A 7744-nucleotide genomic window follows, 5' to 3' on the forward strand; every position below is an offset into this window, starting at 1 on the left:
CAGTAAATTGATATCTCTTTGGAGCAGCTAGAAGTAAAAACCCTTAATTGTGGAATTATAACCCATGTCAAAGTCTGAAATATGTTCTATGACTAATTGTGGTGCTGTCTTTGAAATTTATAGCTTTTTTGTATATGTGTTACTGCTCACAAAAAAAGGAGGAAAAAAAAGTTGGTTGTAATGATAAAAAAATATTTAAGCCCTCTAGCCTCCTATATTCTGGAGCAGCTAAAAGGGAAAAGATGAGAGGATCATACGGTAGCCCATGACAAACTCTGATATCTGTCCTGTAACCACTTGTTGAAGAGTGCTTTGAAAACTCTTGCTTTTTTATTTCTTTGCTTTGTATATATGCTATATATACAACAGAAAAAAGTTTTTAAAAAAAGATCAGGCTCTCTCCAGTCCTAGATTTCCCTGTGAAATATGTGGCTGCTCTAGAGATGTCATCCATGTTACTTTCCCTCTTTTATGGACTCAACATGAATGACAGTGGCTGTTTCTACTGTTCAGCTGAGTTGATGTTGGCAAAGAGTCTTAATTGACAAAACGTTTTCTCCCCTACCATTAGAAATTATAAAATTCTTGTCTATAACAGTACCCTTTAAATAAAATTTAAACTCTGTACTCACATAGTCTCATTTAATCATCAAAACAACCAACTGAAATAATTACTATTATCTCCACTTAAGAAATGAGAAAACTGAGCCTCTGAGATATTGAAGGTTTAACTGGCTTTACTGGAAACTTAATGATTTTATTTAAAACATTAGCAAAGCTTGTTTATCCAGTTTTCCTTTTTTTATGCCTTTATTCAAGGATCATGGGCATGATACCTACTGCCAAGAGCATGTATAAATACAGAATTTGCCTTTATAAATATATATTTTGAATCCAATGTGATATCCAGTATGAATGTGGAATAACTGCTTGCATTGTCTATTGAGGATAATTGTCAAATTCAAAAAGTGTGATATTGCATTTCTGTTCCCAATATTGCCTTTTAATCCTTAGAAAATAAGAAGTGCTTAAATTTCTCATGCACTTGAATATCCTAGGTTGTATTTACAATGAGAGAAAGTGCATCTGCACAATAATCTTTGTGAACTTAAAAGTGCAAACTCGAAACCAGTGAAAGAATGTGATTTGTTATTGAGCTATTTTAAAACAGAAAATGAAACTCATTGGAGTCTTCTGGTACAGAGAAACAAACTAAATTTAAAACAGTTAATGGATTTGTTAATTGGTCTACCCTATGCTTAGTATAAGCCACTATCATTGCTTTGCTAGATTATTCTAAAATGGACATAAAATTTAAGTTTCCATTCTGTATAGATATTAAAATAGGGACTGGCAAACAGTAAAGATACAGTGGGGGAAAAATGACAACTTCAAATGTGTATCTTGCAATAAATATACCATGTACTTCTGAGAATTTGCTTAAACCACTATTTTAATTTTTACTCATTATTGCCCAATTTTATTAGTCAACTGTACAGGATTTACCACAGGACAAAGCTAAAACAACTTTGCTAATTTATGTTTATTGATAAGGAGTTGGCTGGAAGAGGAAGATTCAGCTTTTAATTCAGTAAAGAATATGGTTTTAGAACTTGAAACTAAATAATGCTTCAGTGCAACTGGGGAAAATACAGTTAGAAGCTCTTCCCTGTTGCTACCATCTAGGCTGCAAATCCATTCCCCCATCCCCATCTCCTTTTCCAACAGACATAATATATGCAACACTGAGGTTTTGTCATTGATGGGTAAGTGATCCAGTTGACAGTTTTGGTTGCAAGTAACAGAACCAGCTCTGGAACTGGAAAGGTACAGGAGCTCTACTGAATCCACAGGAGGCTGGAGAACAGGAACTAAAAACAACAGGAACCACGGGGATTTGTAGGGTTGGGAAGTCTAGTTCTAGAGCAATAGACCTGTAGCAGGAACCCTTAGGCTACCATGCTGCTACATGTTTTCATCATTTCTTCATGCATTAAAAAGTCCACGTCCTGGCAGAGATTGTTTGATTGGCCAAGGTTGGGTCACATACCCTCTCTCTGACTGTGCTGGGGAAGAGAGAGGAAACATGCAGCCCCTTTGGCTTCCTAAGAGAGAGGAGAGGAACATAAAGATTTCTGTTTCCATCATGACCACATATAATTGGGGAAAAGAAATTATCTAAAAGGAACTTGGTTTGCTATTGAAGAGGGGAAATAGGTGCTGTACTGAGCACCCAAACTTATATAAATGTTTGCTAATGTATGTTTAGCAAAGGTTAATAATCAAGAATTACAAAGTAGGAAGGATTCAAGAGGAGAGGCGCTATGGTAACAGCATGGAATAGGCTTTGATGAGCACTTAGACTATATGCTAGGCCCCAGGCTCTGACTTATATGTAGTATCCTGCACGGTTCTAAGAGATAAGTACTATTGCTTTATTTCAGTCTTATGGTCAGATGGAAAAATCTGAGGTTTATTAAGAAAAAGGAGGGTTTTTCACCTCAGCTCTATCAAGATTTTGAGCTGGATAATCCTTTGTTATGGAGCCCATCCTGTTCATCACAGGATGATTAGCAGCATCCTTGGCCTCTGCACCCTAGATGTGAGTAGTATCTTTCGCCCCCACCCCCACACAGTTGTGGCAACCAAAAATATCTCTGGACATTGCCAAAACTTCAGGGGTGGAGTGGGGGCAAAACCATTCTCAGTTGAGAACCACTGAGATTTAATCAAGTCACACTGTTAGAAAGAACCACTCACAGACCTGTCTGAAATAAAGACTCAAACTGCTAACCACGTTTTTAACATGGTTTATACTTTACAAGGCACTTTCACACAGATCAGTTCATTAGTGCCTGACAACCTTGTGGATGAAGTTTTCATATTTCAGTTGAGGAAATGGAGCTTCATAGAGTTTGAGTGTTGCCTAAGATCTCCCAGTTCTCAATTTGTCAAATCAGAACTCAAGAACTGTATTTGCTCTGAGCCCAGTATTTTTTTTTTAACCCCACAACAGTTTTACTAAACAAGAGAATTAAAATCAGGACTAAATTCCTCTATCAAAATATCAAGGAGAAACATAAAGTCTCCTTGAACAACTAGGTTCTACTATGTTAAAAAGAAGTAAAAATTTAGAGAGGAGAAAGGAGAGAGACCAAGAGATTAGGGGGAAAAGGAAAGAATGAAAAATGACTATGTCTGGCTGCCCTGAGGTTTTCTCCTCCTCATTCTCTCCAACAGCTATCCCCCTCCATATACACCACAAGTCAGTTTACACCCCAGACAAACCAAGAGAGCAGAATCATTTGTGTTTCTTCACAGGATGGTCCCATACTCCCTTCCAATATGCTAAAGCATTGTTTATTTCTGACTCAGAGGGAGGACTGACTCACAAATACCACTTTACCACTTAGTCTTTCATCGAAGGCCTCTTGGCCAAAACCAGGTCAAATGCGAGGCAGCTTGGAGTAAGAGATCAGATGAGCTCATGGCCCAAGGCAGAATGGCTGCAGATGCTTGGGAAAGAAAGACTGACAGCTGGGATGTTCGTGACTTGAAAACAAAACAAAGCTGCTGGCTAATCTGGAACCATGACAATGCCTAAAAAGAAAACAACATGCCTTGGTTAACCACTAAAGCTCCCCATCTTTTCCAGTCTGCTAGTAAGTGGTGACCGATAACAAAATCCAAGAACCATTCATGAACCCAGTGATGAACGAGCACCCTAATCACTGACCTGTGCAACCACTAGGGGTCATGTTAAGTCCTGGAGACACAGCCTTAGTGGATGTGTTAATGTTGAGAAATGCGAGTGGAGAAGTGGAGGATGTGGGGGTTGTGTAAGCAGGAGCCAGGTTAAATCAGCTTCCCAGCTCTTCTCCTTTTCTGTCTCCCTTATGTTAAAACCCAGCATAGTATGGCAGACAGCCTCTGAAATCAGGCAGACCTGTACTCAAGCCCCAGCTCCAGCTTTCATTGGCTGTTGACATTGGCCAAGGTCTTTAATTTCCTTTAACCTTGTTTCTTCATCTATAAAATAGGGATAACTGCACTTGTTTACCAGGGTTCTTGTAAGGACTAAATGAAGATGTGCATGCAAAACATCTAGGAAAGTGCATGACATACAGTAGGTGCTCAGTAAAGGCTTTTCAGCTTTTCATTATCGAACTTGAAAGCCCAGGCTCTCAAGGTCTGCACTAGGCTCCTCTGCTGTAAGCACATACTGATCACAGTGGTGTGAGTTTAAATTCTGCTCCCTTACCTTGCATAGGCCATAACTCCCTAAAATGCCCTCTCTTTTTACTTTAGGGATCTTTCCTTCCTTTCCTGAGCTGCAGCCACTTCCAAGAATACTTTAATGAAAGCTCTACCATGGCCGAGTGGCACTAAATGCTGTGCTGAGCTATTTCTTCCACAGTGAGCTCCTGGCACAATATTTTATTTGCTTAGTTCTTTTTGTACTCAGAATAATTTGAATGCATACTTTCAATGCTTTCCAAGAGCATATTTCAAGTAGTATAATATACATTCATGCACATGAAATCATACCTCTCTAAACTAGAGAAAGAGCTTTGTAGGAAAAGAAAAGGATTTGTGGTCATTCTTCTTTTCCTTAGATTTAAAAAAAAAAAAGCCCATGAAAAAGTCCTTCTATTTTTAAATCCAGGTTAATAGAATTCTTAACCAATAGCTATAAATAGCAAAACCTTAAATAAGGCACACAAATACTTAAATAACTAATTTACTGTATTTCCCTTTGTCTCTAAGTAGATATGTGAGCAAGCCCAACCTCATTTTCTCATAGTAAAGATTTTTGCTCTCATGAAAAGATAAGAAACTTAGAAATTCATTCAAATTAAAGTGTAAAAAAAAGTTGATGGACATTGAAAGTTATTCCTAGAGGAAGTTGCTTTTTTTTGAACAAACATGTTAACTCATGCTGAAGATGTGCTGTGGAATTTGGATATCAGTAAGGCAAGACTTAGGAAAAAGAAACTGGCAGAGCAACCTTCCTATTACCTCTCCCTGGAGAATAAGAAATATTTTTCAATTTAGATTATGCTTCTTGACCCATACCTATTATCCCTTTCTGTGACTTTAGTGAGGGATTTAGAAAAAGAAGAATGAAGAAATGGGAATTTTCCAGAGTCCCAGGTGTTCTTATTTTATTGCATGCTGCAGAACAGTTTCTTTCTCTATAAAACACATATATGGAGGGGCTTGCTAGGAGTTCCCTTTCTTAGATTTCTAGGGCTGCTATAACGAAGTACCAGAAACAGGATGGCTCAGAGGAACAGAAATTTATTGCCTAACAGTACTGGAGGCTAGCACTTTGAAATCTGAAAGGAAGTATCCTTCCTTGCTTCATCCTAGCCTCAGGTAACTTTGCCGGTAATCCTTGAACCTCTCTGCCTCAGTTGCCACATGACCTTCTCCCCTTCTTATAAGGACACCAGTGAAGTTGGATTAAGGTCCTGCCCTACTCCTACCAGGATGACCCTATTTTAACGTACCTAATTCCATCTGTAATGACCCTGTTTCCAAATAAGGTCACAATGAGGTACTGGGGATTGGGACTTCGACATATCTTTTGGGGGGGACACAGTTCAGCCCTTAACATTTATCCAGTATCCATTCTCCCTTTAGGTGATGAAATACATTATCTCCCACAGCGGACACACACTGTCAGTTCCCTTGCAGCGGAACATTGCCATGTGACCTAGCTCTGGCCAATGAGAGGAAGGCAGAAGGGCCACGTGACCAGTGTGCCTTGTGACGATTCTTCTCCATCCGCTTCTCCATCCTGCAGCTGAAACACAGCAGCCACTGCGGACCACACCAGGCACAGCCACACAGCAGAAATAGTCTGGTTCTCTGCCTTGTGAGGACCAAACTAGCTCTGGACCCCCTGCCTGTGATTTTACACAGACAGAGATGAACTTTCATAGTGACCAAGCTGTTGTTTTGGGGTTTCTCTCACAGCTGAATGAGTTCTTAACAAATAGAACAGTTGAGTGTGTGGGTTTTCAAAAATAAAACGAGATTTTTCGGTAAAGGGATCCCCCACACCAACACCTGTACATCCACTCCTATCTGTGTTATTTGTGCACTTTTCGTTGAGATAGCAGCCATACAGGTGGAAAACCTTCTTTCCAGCATGCCACATCTGGGTCAACTCAAAGAGCCAATTCCTTTTTTTTCACTTTGTCAAGGAGTAGAAAATGACTCATTGTATCTAAAATGGGCTTCAGTGCCCCTTGATTTATTTACCTATCTGCATTCAATTAGAAAAATGCCGTTATTTTCTATTTATTTATACACGTCATTCTGGTTATGCCAGTGCTCTACTGTAAATTGTTCACTTCCCCCTGAACAGAGAGGCGTGTTTACAAACCCCTTACCCATAATTAGTGTCACTTGATCGAACAAGGCACCTCTGTTTTATACCTGCCACAGCTGTCATGCTCTGTTCAGACGAATTGCATTGACAGACGACGTGAGTCACTAGTTTCTTAAGAAAGTAGCATTAAAAGTGTTACTGCGGGGGACCTGGTGCTCAGGGAAGCCAGATCAGGTGTTCTGCTCTACGGCAGCCCCGTTCCAAGAGAGCTTCCCCTATTACTTTTCCAGTTAATTATTGCTGGACTTTTCAATAGCTCCATGTCATAAAAATGCGGCATTTAGTCGTTTCAGATTAGTTTTATCCTGTCAGGTGATGGCAGACCTCAGAAGACACATTAATCAGTGGCCATTGGCTCGGGTCCCCTATCCATGTAAATTCTCAGCCATGTTTAAGAGATGGTGGGAATGGGGGAAAGCATTTTTTGGAATATAATTCACTAGAAATTTTTATCCCTTCTACCAAAGGGAACAGAAACTTCACAGAGCTTTCAGCCTGCCAATTTAATATATTTGTGATAGTAGCATCCTTCTCTTCCTTGAGAATTCAAGCAGTATATACACATTAATAATGAAATTGAAAATTGCAAAAATCTCTTGTATGGGATATCTTGTGTTTGCTCTGTATTTATGGATTTGCCTATTCTAGACATTTTGTATAAACGGAATCATACAACATGTGACCTTTTGTGTCTGGCTTCTCTCACTTAACAACTTTTTCAAGGTTTAACCATGCAGTTAACATGTATAGTATTTCAGTCCTTTTTATGGATAAATAGCATGCCATTGTATGGATAAGCTGCAATTTTTTTTCACCCATTAATCAGTTGATGGACATTTAAGTTGCTTCCACCTTTTGGTTATTAAAAATAATGCTGCTGTGAACATTTGCATACAAGTTTTTGTTTGAAAACCTGTTTTCAGTTATTTGAGGTATATACCTGGGAGTGAAATTTCTGGACATACAATAATTTTTTGAGGACCCACCAAACTGTTTTCACAGTGGCTGCACCATTTTACATTCCTACCAGCGATTAATTTTTAAGGGTTCCAATTTCTCCACATCCTTGCCTGTACTTGTTATTTTCTGGTGTTTGTGTGTGTGTGTGTGTGTGTGTGTGTGTGTGTGTGTGTGTGTGTTTCATCATAGTGAGTATGAAGTGGCATCTCACTGTGGTTTTTATTTGTATTTCTATAATGATGAATGATGATGAGCATCTTATCATGTGCTTATTGGCCATTTGTATACCTTCTTTGGAGAAATGTCTATTCAAGTCCTCTGCACATTTTTTAATTGGGTTGTTTGTCTTTTTGTGTTGAATTGGTGTTCTTTATGTATATTAAA

At 38.9% G+C, this 7744-nt stretch overlaps 1 long non-coding RNA gene across 1 annotated transcript; it reads right to left on the minus strand.

Annotated features, from left to right (window-relative positions):
• Positions 1 to 1555: 1555 nt before the first annotated feature.
• LOC143685229 (uncharacterized) lies at positions 1556 to 5714 on the minus strand. The gene is made up of 3 exons (XR_013176482.1): positions 5514 to 5714; positions 3407 to 3600; positions 1556 to 2105 (listed from the first exon to the last, which is right to left on the minus strand). It is a non-coding gene; the product is annotated as an uncharacterized LOC143685229 (long non-coding RNA).
• Positions 5715 to 7744: the final 2030 nt, after the last annotated feature.

Source organism: Tamandua tetradactyla, chromosome 1, assembly GCF_023851605.1.
Source record: "Tamandua tetradactyla isolate mTamTet1 chromosome 1, mTamTet1.pri, whole genome shotgun sequence".
Taxonomy (NCBI): domain Eukaryota; kingdom Metazoa; phylum Chordata; class Mammalia; order Pilosa; family Myrmecophagidae; genus Tamandua; species Tamandua tetradactyla.